We start from the raw sequence: 21,299 nt of genomic DNA on the forward strand, positions 1-21,299 counted from the left end.
CTCATTAACCACTCGATACACATGTCTTTACTTTGAATATATTCCTGTCATACACATGATTGATTGATTGTATTTTGCTTAACGTCTGGCTCGAGAATTTTTCACTCATATGGAGACGTCAGTCATACACATGTAGTGGGATGCTAGTAGTGTATTTCAATAACCAGCCAATCAAAGTTTTGTAACAAATAGAATTATTTTCTAAAAATATTTTTAATTAGGTAGTTGACACCAAGATTTTTGTAGGTTCCATTAATCACAGGCAACTAAAGTACGGATATTACTACCCCCCCCCCTTTTATAAATTTTTCGTGACAATAACTCTGAAATGTGTGAATTCCCTGTCTATCTCATCCCTCTTTCAATTTATGTAATCATTTGATGCTTTTTGTAAGCTTTAAAGATTGGGCCTTCTACCGGTTTATTTTATTATACTGGTAAGGGGGGGGGGTGTAAGCCTAATACCCCATACTTCAGGTGCCTGTGCTATTAATTGGCCACGGTAATGTACTTTTGAGGAAAATTGCAGTTGACCCCTATGCTTGTGAAACGGGATAGCACTACATGGCTATCCCACTTCTGACACCAAAAATGTGCAACGGGATAGCGCCACTTGGCTATCCCACCACTGCCACTTGGCTATCCCACCACTGCCACCAATTTGTAACATGTAGCTGTCACCCAGCCAAGTGCTGATCACGCTCGCTGTTGCTTAACTTGCATAATCAAGAGAGATTCTACCACATCACTAGAAAAGCTAGCTCTCTAGCGAGGCAGTATAAGTTCCCTCTTATACTGTTCGCTACACTTATATTACATGCATTTAAGCATAAATTCTTCATTTTCTGGCAAAGCTATATAGGTCAAGTACATAGTAGACATTTCCATTTAGAAAGCCACCATTTCGAGACTGAATGACAGGACAAGTATTGAATCTAGCATTATATTTAATGATGTAACTTACGGGTTCATCGTACAATTGCAAAGAATCACAAACAACTTCTTTTCAAATGTTAAGTCCCAGTTATTGCATCTACATAATTATGCAGTGCATAGAAAATAATGTATATTAAGCAAAATCGGTTTTACTAGTGATTACATCAAATAAATTTATACATAATACACACATTAATACTTTGAAGTTCCTCCCTCATTTATCCCCTTTCTTTACTTTTTGGGAGGAAAGCTAAAACCCTAGCTACTTCAATTTCTGCTTTGTGTGCTAGTTCAAGATGTCTTGCAATGTTAGCAATCATCTTATCACAAAAAAGCAGGCATGCAGTTTGTTAAAGTTTCCAATTGAATTTTTGGGAACACCTTATGGCTTAAAAAGAAATGTCTTTTTCTTTCTTTCCAGAGAGCATGGGATAGTTTTCACTCTCTATGCTACCGTAGCTTTCTTCACTATCAGATACTTTTTCACTTCCAGGATCAATGGTAGGACATTCTGAAACTATAATATAAACTTTGTTACTATCAAGTACAGCAAGCAAATTTATAGAATTTTACTTTCCTTACTTCATGAAACAATTTCCTATACCTTTATTTTGATCAAGACCTTCATTACAAAAGGGGTCTTTATTTGTAATAAAAAAACTTAAAGTACAAGGAAAGTTTTAAACCAAGACCCCAAATACTATTTGAGACATCATTTAGAAACTTTGAACAAGAAAATAATATAGGACGTAGGACATGCGTAGGAGATTTAGGTATTTTTCAAAAATCAGCAGTTTCATGCCAAAATCTCATTAGGGTCCAGTAAGATAATGTGACTTAAGTAGTTCACATAAAAAATAATGGGTATTTGTTATTGGTATATAAGGAATTTGCAAAGATCTTATATGCTACTTGAGATATCATCCACAAACTACATGTTTTCTACACTGTGTAACATCACAACATTGGCCTTTAAGCATTTGACTTAAAAACAAGGGGCCCATGGGCCACATTGCTCACCTGAGTCTCTAAAGATTTTTCCTATATATTCGCATGTAAAACTTTGATCTCTATTGTGGCACCAACTTACTCCCAGGGACCATGGTTAATACAAACTTGAATCTATACTATGTCAGGAAGCTTTCATGTAAACATAAACTTTTCTGGCCCAGTGATTTTTCAGAAGATTTTTAATGATTTTCCCTATTATATAATATATTTGCATGTAAAATTTTTACTACCTACTTCAGCCCCATCTTACCCCTGGGGACCATGATTTTAACAAACTTGAATCTGCACTATCTCAGGATTCTTTCGTGCAAATGTAAACTTCTTTGGCCCAATGGTTCTTACGGATAAAATTTTTAAAATATTTTTTTCTATTTATTAGTTATGTAAATGAGTTTAACATAATTGAATCTGCACTATTCAGGAAGCTTTCATGTAAATTTCCGCTTTCCTGGCCCAGTAGTTTTTGAGAAGAAGATTTTTTTCCTATATATTTGTGTGCAAAACTTTGATCCCCTGTTGTGGCCCCATCCTACCCGGGGGGGGGGGGGGGGGGGGGGCTGATTTTTACAAACTTGAATCTGCACTATGTCAGGAAGCTTTCATGTAAATCTCAGCTTTTTGCTGGCCCAGTGGTTCTTGAGAAGATTTTTAAATGACCCCACCCTATTTTTGCATTTTTGTGAGTATGGCCCTTCATTTGAAGAAACTTGAAAGTCCTTCACCCAAGGATGCTTTTGACCAAGTTTGGGTATAATTGGCCCAGTGGTTCTGGAGAAGAAGTCTAAAATGTAAAAAGTTTACAGACTTATGGACAGATGACGGACAACAGGCGATCAGAAAATCTCACTTGAGATTTCAGCTCTGGTGAGCTAAAAATAAAGGCCGTTCTAAGTCATGAGGATAACACCTACAAAGTTTTATTCCAAGTTCTTGAGATATCATCTGAAAAACCCTTGGTTGACTAACAGATGGATAAATGGAAAGATCCAATTTAATATCCCCTTCTTTCGTGCAAGGTGTGAGACTAAAGAAGATGAAAGGCAATTACCTTCTATCATGAGGTCACTTTCCTAAAACTGTCAGGAAGATCATCTTGGTTTTCTATTGACAAAAAACATTCAAGGAATAAATACAAAAGCTACCCGATTTATATGAGTATAAACTGTATTGGGGCAGCTTATGCTTTAAAACCCTGAAAGCAATATATATTTAAGTGTGAAATGTTCGTGCTAGTATAAACTATATTTTTTTTACCCAAACAAATAGGTGTTACAACCAGAAACAGTGTTCGAAATTGGTTTAAAACTTGGTATAGACCATTGGTCTATGCCAAAACAAGTTGACATAGACCTAATGAAATTGGCATAGACCGCAACATTGAAAAAAAAAAAACCCCACAAATTTAAAACATTGTCATTTACTTCTAATGTACTTAGCATATTTTCTTTCCATTTCCATAACAATGTCCTTCTTTCCTCATAACGTTTATCAGAAGTCGACTTTTGGGATAACTATTGTTTTAGACCGAGAAATCGGCATGGGCAATTTGGTCTATCTTAATTACAATTGGCATAGACCAGTGTCATTTGACATAGACTCGGTCTATCGGTCTATGGTTAATTTTGAACACTGCAGAAATAAGAGGTCCATGAGCCACATCGCTCACCTGAGTCACCTTGGCCCATATCTGAAGACTTTCCATATAGATTTGCATGTAAAACCTTAGTCCCTATTATGACCCCAACTACCCCTGGAGGCCACAATTTTTGCAAACTTGAATCTACACTATGTCAGAAAGCTTTCATGTAAATGTCAACTTCTTTGGCCCAATGGTTCTTGAGAAGAAGATTTTTAAAGATTTTCCCTATATTTGTATGTAAAACATTGACCCCCCCCCCCCACACTTGTGGCCCCACCCTACACCCCGGGGCCATGATTTGAACAAACTTGAATCTGCACTATGTCAGAAAGTTTTCATGTAAAAATCAGCTTTTCTGGCTCAGTGGTTCTTGAGAAGAAGATTTTTTAAAGTTTTTCCCTATATATTTGTATGTAAAACGATCCCCCTTGTGGCCCCATCCTACCCCTAGGGCCATGATTTGAACAAACTTGAATCTGCAATACGTCAGGAAGCTTTCAGGTAAATTTCAGCTCTTCTGGCCCAGTGGTTCTTGAGAAGAAGATTTTTAAATGACCCCACCCTATGTTTGCATTTTTGTGATTATCTCCCCTTTGAAAGGGACATGGCCCTTCATTTGAACAAACTTGAAAGCCCTTCACCGAAGGATGCTTTTGGCCAAGTTTGGTTGAAATTGGCCCAGTGGTTCTGGAGAAGAAGATAAAATTGTGAAAAGTTTACAACAACGACAACAACGATGACAGACAACGGACAAATGTTGATCAGAAAAACTCACTTGAACCTTCGGTTCAGGTGAGCTAACAAGTTATTTACACAATAAAATGCTTTCTTTGTTGTTTCATCGGGTAATGAAGGTAGCTAGCATTGCAAAAAAAAAATTCATAACCCGTGTAAACGGGTTATGTAAACTTTTTGTGCAATGATTGCTACCTTCATCACCCGATGAAGCAACAAAGAAAGACATTTTATTGTTCATATTTATATTTTGTTGTATTGTTTTCAAATATAAACTAGATTGAAGTACTAATATAACATATAATTGACCCATTTGTTACGTTAAACAGAACAGCCAACGCACCCTTTGACCTTGATGACGCCCCATATTTGGTAATGATTACACAGAAAGGTGGTACAAAAAAACTGGATCCAACAAGTTTGCAACAAACATGCTTTCATTGCTCCAGATGAAAGCAATGTCAATTTCAATAGAAATATAAGAGAAAAAATTCAATGAATGTAAATATATGTATATAAGATTGTTCTGTTTCAATTGCTGAGTACTGCAGTACAGGGGAAAATGACTTTAAAGAGATAATTACCTTCAATTAGAGTCTGAATCACTGTCGGAGCAGTGGTCTGGTTCATAATCAGGGTCCTTCACTAAAAAAAATAAATAAATGAAATTGATTTAAAGCTATATACATGTATTCCATATTACAAAGTATGTTTGCAATGTTGGAAACCAGACCAAAATTTTGTCAGTATAAACTATATAAAAGAGACCTTTCTGACAAGTGTGATGAATCATTATTGGTACTGTGGTTTCATCATTATTCGTTAAACACCAGTTCCTTGTCAAGTGAATTCCTTGTCAAGTCGATCACTCACTCTCTCTTTCAAAACGACATGGATTTTTATACACATGTAGTAACAATCAGGTAAAGTGTCAAAATTTACAGAAAAGAATGTCTGAAATACAAGCTGATCTCTTTTACTGAGATCTTTTTTTCTCTCTCCATTTCTGATGTCTTTCTTCTGTAGTTGACCACAACTTTGTTCATACCTAAAAGCATATAATCCTTCACATCTTCTGTATCAGTGTCACTGTCTGAAAAAACCAATCTATGCCAGGATATTTGCGTTAAAATTCCACAGAGGTATTACAAATGCAGCCATACTTTTTTAATATGTATACTTTCTTCTCTTACTCTATTTACATTTAAAAAATTCTTATACAGATATAGATTTAAGATTCCTGAAATCCTGCCCCCCCCCCCCCCCCCCCGTCTCTCTCTCTCAACTTTTATTCATGTGTTGTTCATTTACAAATTATAAATTCTGCTCATACCTGCAGGAGCGTATCTCCAACTTTTGCATTATAAGATGAATCACAGTCATTGACTGCAATATCCTGTCCCTTGCTTAGACATTTCCCTGAAAGATAGGGGTGAATCAATATATCGAAATGCACCGGTATACGCCTGTCTAGCGATATACAATATGGTGTTTCGACGATACGATATGTCGGGTTTAAAAATAGCCCTTTTAATAGTTGGGATCGAAGTTCATAATTTAAAAATGGCTTCTAACAGGAACACGATTCTTCAGACCATTCTCTCACCAGAGGGCGTGCTACGCAAGCTTCACTGGGGCGTAGCGTAACGCCCTCTGGTGAGAGATTGTTCCTCAGACTTTAATACCCGCTTTTACATTGTGACATCAGAGGTTCCTCAGACTTTAATTGTCATTGTTTGTTTTGTTATGAAATAAAAGATATTAAACCACTTCATTTTTTTTAATTTTGATATTTTACTTCAGAAAATGCTTAACTACATTGTAAATCCAATATATCAGATATCGCATCAGAAAATATTGTATTGTATCGTATCGGAAAATCTTGATCAATACACACCTCTACTGAAAGACAACACATTAGAAAGTTTATAGTTATGCATATTATCTCTATCTTGTAAACCTCCTTCTTCCATTCTTTCTAAGTGATAAAGAACATTATATACATGTACATTGGATTCTTATATACATGTATTGAAATTCTGGATAGCTTCAAAATGTAAAAATCACGTGGGGATCCGGGTTAGAATAGGTCCTCAGTACCCCCTGCTTGTTGTAAGAGGCGACTAAATGGGACAGTCCTTAGGATGAGACCGCAAAAACTGAGGTCCCGTGTCCCAGCAGGTGTGGCACGATAAAGATCCCTCCCTGCTCAAAGGCTGTAAGCGCTGAGCATAGGCCTAAATTTTGCAGCCCTTCACCGGCAGTGGTGACGTCTCCATATGAGTGAAAGATTCTCGAGAGGGACGTTAAACAATATTTAATCAATCAAAATGTAAAGGGAAATATTTATGTTATACTAAAGAATGCTTGCTTCTCTCACTCTCATTTTCTAACCTCTTCTCTCTTTCAAAATGACACCAATTTTAACACACATGTAGTGACATTCAGGTGCCAAAAAAATTTGATTCTTTTTCTCTTCTAACCTCTTCTCTCTTTCAAATTAACACCAATTTTTACACACATGTTGTGACAATCAGGTGTCAAAATAACAAAAATTGATTCTCTCTCTCTCTCTCATTTTTAATGTTGTAGTTGCAAGAAGTAATTAATTTGTTTTATACCTGAACATGCATCATCCTCAACATTGGCTTCTGTAAGTGAAACAATGGCGCAGTTTCTCATCATGCTTGAACATTTTCCCTAAAAGCAAAAGAGTACTTTAATTTGAAATGCAGGTGAATCTTGATGTTTACTTCCTTCTTCCACTCTTTCTAAGACACACAAATTATAATACACATAGATTCTTATACACATGTAGTGACATTCATGTAGTGTCCAAACACACAAGTTGTATTCAGGTTATACTAAAGGATTAAAAGATGCTTGTTCTCTTTCCCTTTCTTTCTCTCTCTCTCCTTCCACTCTTTCTAAGACACACATATAGTATATATATATATATATATATATATATATATATATATATATATATATAGATTCTAACACACATGTAGTGACATCCAGGTAGTGTCAAATTACAAATGTTGTATTCTTGTTATACTAAGGATGTTCTCTCTCTCTCTCTCTCTCTCTCTCTCCATTTCTAACATCTTCCCTCTCTTTCAAAATGACAAATTTTTTTACACACATGTAGTGACATTCAGGTGTCTAAATGTAATTTTTTTTAATTCAAGTTAAACTAAAGGATAATTTCTCTCTCTCTCTCTCTCTCTCTCTCTCTCTCTTTCTTTCTAACATCTTCCCTCTCTTTCAAAATGACAAAATTCTTTACACACATGTAGTGACATTCAGGTGTCTAAATGTATTTTTTTTATTCAAGTTAAACTAAAGGATAATTCTCTCTCTCTCTCTCTCTCTCTCTCTCTCTCTCTCTAACATCTTCCCTCTCTTTCAAAATGACAAATTTTTTTTACACACATGTAGTGACATTCAGGGGCCCGTTTTACAAAAGGTCGTAAGTCTTAAAATTAGTCGTAAGACATAACTTACGATGTGAGACCGTTTTACAAAGATTTAGGATTTACAAGTTACGATGAAATTCAGCCTTAAGTCTACGACCGCCCGGGGGCGACCCTATGTCCCAAGTTTTGTTGTAAGTGCTCCATAAAATCTTTGTTACTATGGTTATTAAAATAATTCAACATGGCTGCATTTCTAATGTTTAATATTATGAATGAGACTCATAAAAAACGTGTGCTGCGGGTGTTTCGCGATAGAAATAATCCGTTGGACTACCTCAGTGATGTTGAGGTAGTCGAGAGGTATCGTTTGCCCAGGCGGTATCTCTACGAGTTAACAAATTTAGTGACGGGAGACGTAGAGCATCCTACAAACCTAAGCAAGGCTGTACCAGCTGTTATTCAAGTACATACCATGATTCATTATTGTCTGCACACATAAAGGCCTGTCCTGCCTCCTTTGTTTACTACAATGCATCACTTCCTCTGATGACTGCGTCACACAAAATGTGGTATTTCCGTCAGTGCGCGGATCAAACAAATGTAGCAAGTGTGTGCCATAGGACCCATTGCAATGTTTTTTACAATGTTTGTATATTCCCGCATAGACCATACTTTTTCCAATGATCATGATGATGTTGACTACTTCAAGCATTTTTAAAAAGAATATGCATGTCATATCAGATCTTATATTTCGACGCACCCATCCACGTAGGCCTAGTTATGTACGCCTATATTATACATGTATGCACTTACATGTACTAGTACATCATTTATATGCACGGTTTTATCCAATATCATGGTAGATTTATACCAATTATTAGTATGTATGAGAAAGACACTGTATTGGGGAAAAATTGTGAGTGAATTAATCCCTAACCCTTTTCCACATCCATTAAATTATCAGTTAGGCCTATTAGTATGTTTGTAATGTATTTCAAATGGAAAAAGAAATTGTGAGTGAATTAATTAATAACTACATTCCCCCATTATACCAGTTATTAGTATTTATGAAAAAATAGACGGTGTTGCATTTTTTTTAACGTGTGATTGAATGCCCCCCCCCCCCCCCCCTTAACAAGTACCATCATCCATCATATTGCTTGTTATATAGCCATTAACGAACTGCAAAGATTCACCTTTCCGTCCTATATTAGACCACTTGATACAGCCATGTACCTGTAAAATTATTATTTTATATCGCCTAGTACATGTATATCATGTATATTATAATACACAAGAATAACTCTTATTTAAAATCTAACTTTTAAAAAATCAAGTTAATTTCCTTGATATTGGAAATCTGTAACTAATATTAAGATAATTAGGAATATATATAATTTGAGATCAAATAATAAGTCTAATTATTCATATAATATGCATGTATTAGCACAACTAACTTATAATTAGCAATCTGACCCCCCCCCCCCCCACCCCTCCCCACCTTAGTCTTGTAACTCGAATATAAATGCATGTGCATTTGTATATACAATGTATGTAAAAACAAAATGCTTGCTCATAACATGCTATGCAGTAATCAAGAATTGTTTATATGTACATGTATTGATCAGCTTCAAATGGTTAACATTCAATTAACAGGTTTTGGCTACAGTCAGGCCCCCTCCTCCCCTTGATTTATTTTGGCGATATTTTCTTCAAAGTGTGTGGATTCCCTGTCTATCCCATCCCAATTTAGGTAGTCGTTTCACTGTTAGTATGAATTAGTAGTTTATTAATTAATGTATCAATTAAGATTGTATGCCAACATGTTTGGTAAATCAATAGATTGAATTGAATAAATTTACTTCGCTTAATTAGCAATGCAAATATATAATTCAAAGTTAATTTGCTCCAATTTTCTTTCCTCCCCAGTGGCTGCACGTCAAAGCGTCGGGTTTCGCGCAATATCTATGTTCAATTCTACAACTTCATGCGCTGAAGAGTTCCATATACGACTTGCGACAAAAGAATTTACGATATACGATTACGATACATTTTGTAAAACGGTCCTACGATCTGTCGTAAGTTCTTCAAATTTATGACTTAGGACTTAAGATTTACGACTTTTTGTAAAACGGGCCCCAGGTGTCTAAATGTAATTTTTTTTAAATTCAAGTTAAACTAAAGGATAATTTTCTCTCTCTCTCACCTCTCTCTATCTCTCTCTCTCTCATTGTTGCTAACAGCATGAAGTATTTAATTTTTTATACCTGAAAATGCATCATTCTCCTCACTGGCTTCTCTAAGTGAGACAATGGCACTGTTCCCTATTTTCTCATCATGCTTGGACATTTTCCCTGAAAGTAAAAGTGAATCCTGATGTTTACCTCCTTCTTCCACTCTTTCTAAGACACACAAATTATAATACACATAGATTCTTATACACATGTAGTGACATTCATGTAGTGTCAAAACACACAAGTTGTATTCATGTTATTCTAAAGGATTAAAAGATGCTCTCTCTCTCTCTCTCTCTCTCTCTCTCTCTCTCTCTCTCTCTCTCTCCTTTTTTAACATCTTCCCTCTCTCTCAAAATGACAAATTTTTTTACACACATGTAGTGACATTCAGGTGTCTAAATGTAATTTTTTTTAATTCAAGTTAAACTAAAGGATAATTCTCTCTCTCTCTCTCTCTCTCTCTCTCTCTCTCTCTCTCTCCTTTTTTAACATCTTCCCTCTCTTTCAAAATGACAATTTTTTTTACACACATGTAGTGACATTCAGGTGTCTAAATGTAATTTTTTTTAATTCAAGTTAAACTAAAGGATAATTCTCTCTCTCTCTCTCTCTCTCTCTCTCTCTCTCTCTCTCTCTCTCTCCTTTTTTAACATCTTCCCTCTCTTTCAAAATGACAAATTTTTTTTCACACATGTAGTGACATTCAGGTGTCTAAATGTAATTTTTTTAATTCAAGTTAAACTAAAGGATAATTCTCTCTCTCTCTCTCTCTCTCTCTCTCTCTCTCTCTCTCTCCTTTTCTAACATCTTCCCTCTCTTTCAAAATGACAAATTTTTTTTAAACACATGTAGTGACATTCACATGTCTAAATGTAATTTTTTTTTAATTCAAATTAAACTAAAGGATAATTTTCTCTCTCTCTCTCTCCCCTCTCTCTATCTCTCTCTCTCTCATTGTTGCTAACAACAAGAAGTATTGAATTTCTTATACCTGAAAATGCATCAGTCTCCTCACTGGCTTCTCTAAGTGAGACAATGGCACTGTTCCCTATTTTCTCATCATGCTTGGACATTTTCCCTGAAAGTAAAAGTAAATCCTGATGTTTACCTCCTTCTTCCACTCTTTCTAAGACACACAAATTATAATACACATAGATTCTTATACACATGTAGTGACATTCATGTAGTGTCAAAACACACAAGTTGTATTCATGTTATACTAAAGGATTAAAAGATGCTCTCTCTCTCTCTCTCCTTCCACTTTCTAAGACACACAGATAGTATATATATATATATATATATATATATAGATATAGATTCTAACACACATGTAGTGACATTCAGGTAGTGTCAAATTACAAATGTTGTATTCTTGTTAAAGTAAAGGATCTCTCTCTAGTATTTAATTTCTTATACCTGAAAATGCATCATTCTCCTTACTGGTTTCTCTATGTGAGGCAATAGCACTGTTCGCTATTTTCTCATCATGCTAGGACATTTTCCCTGAAAGTAAAAGAGTACTTTAATTTGAAATTCAGGTGAATCCTGATGTTTACCTCCTTTTTCCACTCTTTCTAAGACACACATATCAGTATACACATAGATTCTTATACGAAACATTGTAGTGACATTCAGGTAGTATCAAAACACAAACTGCCACGGTGGCCTAGAGGTTATAGCATTCGCCTCGCATGTGGAAGGTCGGGGTTAGAATCCTGGCCGCGACAAACCTAAGTCATTAAAACAGGTAGTGACAGTTCCATAGCCAAACGCTTGGTATCAGGTGTGAATGTCACAGGTCCTCAGAGATGACTTTAAAAACAGATATCCATTGTCACAGTGGGTGTGGCATGCTAAAGAACCCTCACTGTTTAATGGCTGAGCAAAGGCCTGAATTTGAAGCCCTTCACTGGTCTTGGTGACATCTCCATATGAGATAATTGACAAGCATTAAGAAACCACATACCTGAGTGTATAATGTTTGAATAGTTTCAATGAAAATTTTCAGAAGAAACAAGGTAAAATTTATAAGTCTATACTAGCATTACATCTGAAAAAAGTACAGAGATCTATAAAAAAAAAAAAAAAAAAAAAAAAAAAAAGGCAACATAGAATGCATCACTCAAGTTTGTAAGTAACTCTTTGAATGCAAAAATGATCTTCTTGACCATCCTCGTGATTTTACTATGCTATAAACATACCATTGCCAAGTTAATTTCAAAGTATAAAATAATGAATGTACATGTTCAACATATTAACAGATATAACAATAGATTACTTTTATAGCCTAAAATAGTCACACAAAATGAAGATTGCTTTATGGAAAAAGTTACAACTAGATTTCTGATCAGATTATTAACAATGACATATGTCAAATATTTGGCAATATGCATAGTTATTATGTAAAATCCTATAAAGCTTTCAGGATATCTAAATACGAGTACAATTATGTCTCAGGCCATCTACTACACATAAAACACTATACAGAAAACTAAACACACTGTTTCATACCTTTTTCTCTGATTTCTTTGGCTTTTTGAGATCAAAGGGATCATCATGATTCATCTTCTGAAAGAAGTATAATTACTCAAAATTGAAGTATGGTTTTCAACTAGAAGCATGAAATGTTAAGAAAGGCTAGTAGAAAATAATTGTGTGAGTACCGCTGCACATCCCACTCAATAATATCTCACTCCTATTGATACACATATTGTCAAATGTCAGGGATTTAGACCCCTTCTTAGGCACTTATGGCCTTTAAGCAGTGGGGATTCTTTTATGTGCCAAACCTGTTCACAATGAACCTGTTTTGAACTTCACAAAGGACTGGCCCATTTCCTTCCCTTTTATAACAAATGGGAACAGGGAATTACATAATACATTTAACTTTACTGGGATTGGCGAAAAGAGGAGGTATTAGACTAAATATTACTATTTTGTATTATTTACGAAAAAATATTTATTGATTATCGCATTGTTAATTCATAAATGTATTTTAATACATACAAAATTAATTGGAAAATTTATGATTTCAAATTTAAGGGTGAGATAGCTCCTTGACGATGGGCCTGGATAGAGATATCTTGGCTCTGAGCACAAGGCAGCCCTAGGTTCCAGATGCTGTCTCACCTTGTCCATGACATGTGTATCAGCTAGAGCTGAGCCTGATAAACTACTATGCATATGATATAGAACATGAAACAAGAAACTAAGATAATTTGTTGAAGATCCCCACATAACCGAAACTTTCGCTCTCAACTGAAATGTTTTCATTTGTAGTCGACCAATTATAAGATAGCAGATATCTATACTTATACATGAATAAATTTTGCCAATAAACTAAGAAATGCTTGCAAATGAGCTATTGCTTGCACCTTTAAAATTTCAACCACATATGAGATGATGTCCCTATAAACTATAATTGAACTCTACCTGATCAGCAATTATTGTGAAATTAATTGAAAACCTACTTTCATTTTCGATAAACTACCCCGAAATAGCAAAAATGAGAGTAAAGTGGTGGACACGCTTTGGCGGATCTAAGTCATTTGGAGATGACAACATATAGTAATATATTACATAAATCTGTTAATAGTGAATATGTTAATAGGAAATTGATTTAAAGTATGCATAGGATTGGGCGAATTAGGATGCGATAATTGTTAAATCTATAAAATGCGCGAATTTGTATCTTCTATCCACAATTTTAGTTTTAAAGGAAATTTCCAGATGTTCGGGTAGCTAAACAGAGTTTCGTATAATATTCATTTCACCATGGACCAGACACAAATTCACCATGAAAAGAACATTTTTAATGCACGTTTTTTTTCTTTTATTCATATTTATAACTTCAAATACATCTATTAGTAAAATAAACTTTTAAAAATAAACAAAGCAACAGATACAGTACTACTCCAAGCGCTCAAATTGTGGGTCTCTTTGATAATGCATTTAAAAACTAAAGTCCCATGCTACGGTAGGTGCTGGCACGATAAAGAACCCCTTACTGATCAATAACCCTTAACACGGAAGTTCCGATTGTTAATTGAAGAATTTACATGGACATAGATATATATGTTAAATTAATATTTTTAATTCTTTGGATCTGTGATTTATTTTCATAAGATAAGAAATTCTTTTTATTCTAAACTTTTACTGCATAGTTGTTCGATGCTTGGTCAATATTGTTCAATCCATGGTGAAATAGCTCAATACTGCATTAATTAGTTTTATTTTCTCTTACACTGTCATTATTTATGTGTAAAGTGTGATTTCTCGTGCTTGTGCGGGTATTCAACTAGTATAATCAGAAACACAAGATTGGAATTAAAAATTAAAACATTATAACAATATGTTATGTTTAAACTTATAAAAAAGTTCAACTGTTTGGTGGATAAAAATATCTACACTTTACTATATGTATGCATGTTTGACTATAGAATGGGGGTAAAACACACTGTCAAGTGAGGAAGGGGGGACAATTGAGGGGTTGGGGCTGATGTTACAAATCTCATATCGTTAAAGGCTCTGTTTATTACAAAAAAATTATGCACAATGGCAGGACCAAATAAAATACATTCATCCATCCTCCAACAAGTTCCATCAAACCTGTACTTAGGAATTACCATCTGAAGACCTAAAGCGGGGAACACAAATTTCTAACATCACCAAGAAGGCTGATTCAAACCTAGGCTATATCTGTGAAGAAATCTACAAAACTGCCCCAAAGGAAGCCGACGAAATACCTATATCTCATTTATATGACCTATCTTAGAGTACGTATCTTTTGTATGGGATCCTTACTACACTAAGGACATCAGCAACATTGAGAGAGTCCAAATCATCGGAGCAAGAGTTATCTCTCTGACCATACCAACCGAGTAGCAGAATGTATCAGTGCAATATTCAGAGATTTCAAACAACCAACACTTCAAGACAGATGCTGTAACATTAGACTAACATACTTCTACAAGGTAGTTTAGGGACTGATGCCAGCCATACACCGCCACAAAATTACTGTACCCACCACGTACCTTGAAATTATGCAGAAGTGACAGAACCATCACTGCCCATACATATACAGACTATAATACTGATAAAATATCTGACCATTCAGCTTTACTACGACAGCAGAGGATTGATTTTTGCGACAAAGTCCTGCACTCTCTCACTAATTGAAATTACACTAAATTTGCAATTTGCTATGTATTCATAGATACAAGTATTGAACTGTTGAAGTAAAATATTAATATGTATATGCTACCCGGAACAAGGTTTAACCTGTTAACCTCCAACATATTTCCAAACTTAATTTTGATAAAACAAATAACCTCCATTGTTTACGATTATGGTGATTTATACAACACTTCAATATACAGGATTACAATTCTGATTAGTCCCGATCCACAATGCTGCTCATGTTCACTAAGTTCAGTTCACTCTCCAGCATGCAGCAGCCATGATTTCAGTGCCTACTGGGCTACTTTCACTTTCACAGGAAGTGAATGCAGATCGAGGTCAAATTAACGTTGTAGACCCTGTTGTTTGGAATTGGACTCTGAGCATAGATTGATCATACATGATGAGTATTTACTCAATGATTGATCAGGAGAGATACTTCGAATTACATTTCATGCCCAGATATGTTGGGCCCAATGCGTCTTTGCTCCAACCATCACAAACTGACAAACGGATGGTGACCGTGATACTGATAGTAACAGCTGAGTAAGGTAAATATCTTGTAAACATGCAGAACTTTGGAATACGTACTTTTAAGATTTGAATATCGTGGCCAGATAGCAGGATAGATAGATTACAATTTATCAAGTGTATGTATCAGACATTCTTAAAAGCAATTTTTCTTTGCCTATAAGATTTCAAAATAGACCAGACTTAATTTTATCTTATTCTAGGATATTTTAGTTTTGACTATATGGTAATTTGTCATGACTTTCGACAGGCTACATGTACCCCGATCATCACTGAAAGGCAACCGGGATGCAGTCTTTAAATCTGGAGTTCTGGGCAGAACTGTGCATTTCTGGAACAATGATGAGTTTAAGTGAAATGGTAATTTGTCATGAATTTCTACATGTACCCTGACCATCTTTGAAAGGCAACTGGGATACAGTGCAGTCTTTATCTGGAATTCTTGGCAGAACTGGACATTCCTGGAACAATGATCAATTCAAGTGAAACAGACTCGGGTGCAAGCAGACATTCTTGTAATTACAGAATGTATTCCTTAAGAGAGGCAACATGTGACCTGAAAACAATTCTATTCAGATCTATTTAAGGAATGAATTCAATATCTAATTCATCCAAGTATATACTGGGTTTGGGCAGTTTGCGCTTTTTTAAACTGCTAAGTGGTTTATGAAAAAGCACATTTTTGAACTTGCAAAAGAAATCAGACCAACTGCTGATATACGTGGTTTTCAGTGAGTTAATCAACGATTATCTATGAAAAGTTAGCTACACTGAACAGTTTCTTTTTTACATGAGTATATATACCTGAAACCCATTGCACATCATAAGAATTTTATTTTATTTTGGACAGTGCTCTTGTTGTAAAGTGTTATGTGTAATGCATGCGAGTTGTGGACGGGGTTTGTAGTCATCTGAGAACAAGGATTGGCACGTTGGGTGGACTTGGAGAAATCTTTATATGCTAAACCCAGTTTTAGAAGAAACGAAGAAAGCAAACACCAGATCAGTTCCAACTAATAGAGCTGTCAATCAGGATAAGCAATAAAACATGTTGACCAAATTGGCACTCGGCTGTAATAAAACATTGTATGTAGGGAACATGTACTAGAAGGAAAGAGCGTTTATGTATACATTTAGTTTTTATGTAATATTCATTAATTATTATTATATGATTGATATTAAATATGTAAGGCCACACCAATTTGTAAAATAGTTCTTCGGATTTTCAAACAAAAAAAGTGAGGCGAGAGGGCGAAATTATTTCACAAATATTATTTTTAATTTTGGAGATAAAAATTATGAGGCGAGCGAATACAAGAAATATAAATATTTTTAATTGAATTAAGTGTGATTTTAAAAAGCGGGCGCCTAAAAATAAAGATCTAAAATCATCAGATATCATTTGTTTACCACATAAACTTAATATTTTTCAACTTTGTTGATATAGTTTACAATAAATAAGAAGTATTTCAGGTTTCAAAGACTTATTTTCTTTATACCTAATACATGTACTTTGCAACATTAACTGATAAGGTCTTTTTGAAGCATTTTATTTAAGTTTCATTTCTACAAACTTTCGATTCAGAGATATGCATATTGCTAGGGACACATCCAGTTTTGACATTCATTGCAAATGCAATATCCATTGCATCGCTTTGAGAATTTTCTTGAATTTTGATATGACATCACCAAACCTTTTGTGAATTTGTCGTTAACTGTCGGTCCGGTTTAAAATAGTCATCGATCAGTACCCCTTGCTTGTTGTAAGAGGCGAATGAATTGGGCGGTCCTTCAGATAGGACTGCAAAAACTGAGATCCTTGTCACAGCAGGTTTGGCACGATAAAGATCCCTCAGTGCCATAAGCGCTGAGCATAGGCCTAAATTTTGCAGCCCTTCACCGGCAATGGTAATGTCTTCATGTGAGTGAAATATTCTCAAGAGAGACTTCAGTCAATATATAGGGTAATCAAACAATCAATCATATGCTATCAATGTTCTTTAAATAGTGGCATCGAATAGCGCTTCAAAAGTTTCATCGGCTTCCAGTTCGATTCCAGTATAAGGAACAACTTCCAATCCAGTGTTATGAAGTATCGTACATATTAAGATAGACATCATGAATAACTTAACCGTATTACACTGTTAGCAAATTTCTCGAGAGCCCGCGTTTCTGTCATTGTCAGCATGTACATCAAGGTTATTTGTGCGCTTGTTGTAAAAATTAAAAAAAATATTTACGGATATTTTTGAACACGCGGGCGGATACTATTTTTTGATAATTTTATAATTTGGATTTGTTACAAATAGAAGCGGCGAATCCGACGAACTAGATTACAAATTGGCATGGCCTAAATACTTATTTTTATTTTGAATTCTTTTTTACAAAGTGACATACTGGCTCTAAAAAGGTATTTCATTTTTTGATTATGGCAACGAAAATAAGAACATATATATCAGGAATTTATATTTAAGGGAGGTTTCACGCTTTCTAAATCATCCCTTACCAGCTGTTTAAAATTCATCCGGAATTACAATTACAAACCAGGTTGTTTTGGACATTGATATGAGTGTCACATGATTGGGATTGCTGTCTAAAAATAGTACTGATGAGAATTTAAGAAATGGAATTTGAGGTAATTTGATGATTGTAATCAGAAATATTTATTTAGAAATAGTACATCATAAAGGGGCATGGACACGATTTGAGCTGAAAATTATAAAAATTTCATTTTTCCATTTTTACTGTTTACAATGCTTAACAAAAGTATTTCTAATGGTCAACCAAAATTTGAATAGGAGTTGTTGAGTTACAAGTGAGATACAGCACTCACAATTCTTTGTAAAGTAAACAAGGCTTGCGCCATATTTTTGTTTACATATAGATAGCTTAATAGAAAATAGCATGTTTAAACCAAAATGAGATGCCAAACACTAGAAAGTATTTAATTGTGTTCAGAATTATCTGCTTTAAACGAAACATTTACTAGTATATTCAACCTATGTAAACAAAAACATGGCACAAGCCTTGTTTATTACAAAGAATTGTGAGCTCTGCATCTCCCACGTACTTTGACAACTGACACTCAAATTTTTGCTGACCATTAGAAATACCTTAGTTAAGCATTCTAAACATTAGAAATGAAAAAATAAAATTTGAAAATTTTCAGCTCAAATCGTGTCCATGTCCCCTTATTTTCTCCCTCAGTGCCCTCGTCCGAAAATAAATATTTTCTTGACTATTTGATAATAAAACAAAACAGAAAAAGTGAATAGGTTGGTTCCGTTCGTTACAAGATCGCTTTTAATAAGCAAACATCAAATTGACAAAGCTGAAAAATCACCAATGAAAACAGATGAATTCAAAACTGAAAATGGGCTGGGTGGGAGGGAAGGCTATTTAAGCACAGAAATACAAAAGCGACCTTTGTTGCTTTTAACGAATCTTGCATTGCCCGAACACTGACCAGTAGTAGTATATATACTAAGCGCTGGTGCATGAGCTCAAAAACCCGCGAAATGTATTTATGGAAAATAACCAAAAATGACGAAATGTAAAATGTAAAGAAATGAGTTTAATAGATATACAAATAATATCAATTAAGGAAAAAAATCGGGTATTTCTGACAGACCACTTGCTCATGCAAGACACCGTGCTGCAGTATTTACATTCCCTTTGCATCTGCCTGATCATGAAGCAAAAGGGAAAATCTATATTTTTGTTTAAAGCCAAACAGTATTTCTATTTTTGGATCTACATGTATTTACTTTTGACCATCACAATATTTCAAAAGTTCATATTTTCATATGAGAAATTATATGGTTTTGTTTACAGGTAGAAATGCTACTCTCTGTCTGCATGTAAATTTAACATGCTTCACTTTCCAAGGTTGAAGTGAAATGTCTTCAATGTTTGTGCATGTTAGGAAATAATAGAAATACTGTAAGTCCAACATTGTACAGGTTTGTGTGTTGTGTGCAATAAATTGCAAGTGTTTTAACTTAACGAAAGCTACAGTTATGCAGCTAAATTCACAATGGGCATTAGATTGATTGTTTGCGAAATTTATGATCAATGGATGCATTCTTTCTACACAAATTAATAATAATCGGGAAAGTATTTGGCAGTTGCTTGAATATCATAGTCAATATCAACATAGTCATTGTTTTGCTTAAAAATCTTTCATTATAGTACCATGATTCAAAGTAATGTACCTATTGATTGATTAAATTGATAATCTGATTGAAAAGATCCCCAATAATTGCTAATCAGTTAAATTTTTTATCATCTGCTAGCAAATTAATAAATTGTTATTATCAATTATGAAATTGATTAAATATATCACTTGAACATCTGTATTATAACCCTGCATGATAGTTTAATAAGTGAATGCAAACTGATACAAAGTGCACTTAAAAGCTTTTTAAAAAGTTTATTTTCTCTCATTTCTCTCACCACAATCTTTCTCCTCTGGAATTCAAAGGGAATTAATAACTTATTAATTGATTCTCAAGTTTCCAATTCTTTCTAACAATCAATTAATCTCCAATCACTACAAATGAAGACCTGCAAAATTTATGCCAGAGCTTGTGACTTATGAGTTTTGGTAGTCTCTCCTCAAAGGATTACCTATTCAGTAGCCCTTATTACAAACAAAGGGTTGCCTGGGACAACTTGCTTCTTTTTCCAGATTTATATTACGATCAACAAAACAATTAGAATGAAGAAAGGAAAAGACATAATAAATCACATAAATTGGAAACACTTATTGCACGCTTTCCTTGTGAATATGACATATTTTCTGAGAAAAGTTGATCTGCATTAGCTTCTATACTCTATCAATCCTTAAAATTAAAATCACGATAAATGTCAGAGTGAAAGAGATTAATTTGCCAGTGTGTATTTCTTGCTTATTATTTTTTAAATGAATATATACTTGTCCATATAATTGCACTAGTTGTATTTTTGTCTTAGATTTACTAATTTTGTCGATTATACAAATATGATTTTTTGAATATTCTGGTCTAAAGTTATTGAAATTCAGGTCCGTTATTAAATAAATATAAGTGATGATAATAAAATGTCAGATTTATAATAACAAATCTTGATTTTAAAATAGACACTTTTTAACCAAGAAATATCCCCTTGGATATTTAATTTAGCATTCATGTGACGTCACTATTAGTTCTTTCTAAACTCTAATTGTTATGACTGACCTTTTCTTAGCCTTCTACCACAACTCTCTTTTAGAAAAGAACGAAATAATTCCCTAATACCAACGTAAATATTATACTTACTGAGAACAGTTGTCGCCATCTTTAAACAGGAAATTCTCATTGCGCATGCGCATTTAACGCAATGGAGCTAAGTGTGTAAACTGTTCTTTTGGACTCGTGATTGTGTGTGACAAAATTCACGTACACACCGGAAACCGACACATATGACTATTTTATATTTTTTGAATCGAGTGTGATGAGAGTTAACGTTTCCGAACGAAATACTTCCCACTACACGGGTGCATGTAGTGGGAAGAAAAAATGTAGTGGGATAAAAGGTGTGTGTTCATACTCGTGTAGCGTGATTCAGGCGCTTACAAACGCACACACACACACA

At 34.5% G+C, this 21,299-nt stretch overlaps 2 long non-coding RNA genes across 10 annotated transcripts; one reads left to right on the forward strand and one right to left on the reverse strand.

The window, feature by feature from the left end:
• Positions 1 to 929: 929 nt before the first annotated feature.
• Positions 930 to 21,284, reverse strand: LOC125655802 (uncharacterized). Of its 9 annotated transcripts, none has more exons than XR_008798391.1 (10): positions 20,984 to 21,284; positions 12,489 to 12,545; positions 11,394 to 11,480; positions 10,969 to 11,055; positions 10,008 to 10,094; positions 6,943 to 7,021; positions 5,655 to 5,740; positions 4,906 to 4,966; positions 2,996 to 3,048; positions 930 to 1,453 (listed from the first exon to the last, which is right to left on the reverse strand). It is a non-coding gene; the product is annotated as an uncharacterized LOC125655802 (long non-coding RNA). The 9 variants fall into 9 exon arrangements; XR_008798388.1 differs by lacking the exon at positions 20,984 to 21,284 and adding an exon at positions 15,362 to 15,459; XR_008798392.1 differs by lacking the exon at positions 20,984 to 21,284 and adding an exon at positions 15,308 to 15,385.
• On the forward strand, positions 15,569 to 17,162 carry LOC130050017 (uncharacterized). The gene is made up of 2 exons (XR_008798397.1): positions 15,569 to 15,706; positions 15,937 to 17,162. It is a non-coding gene; the product is annotated as an uncharacterized LOC130050017 (long non-coding RNA).
• Positions 21,285 to 21,299: the final 15 nt, after the last annotated feature.

This window comes from Ostrea edulis, chromosome 9 (genome assembly GCF_947568905.1).
Source record: "Ostrea edulis chromosome 9, xbOstEdul1.1, whole genome shotgun sequence".
NCBI lineage: Eukaryota > Metazoa > Mollusca > Bivalvia > Ostreida > Ostreidae > Ostrea > Ostrea edulis.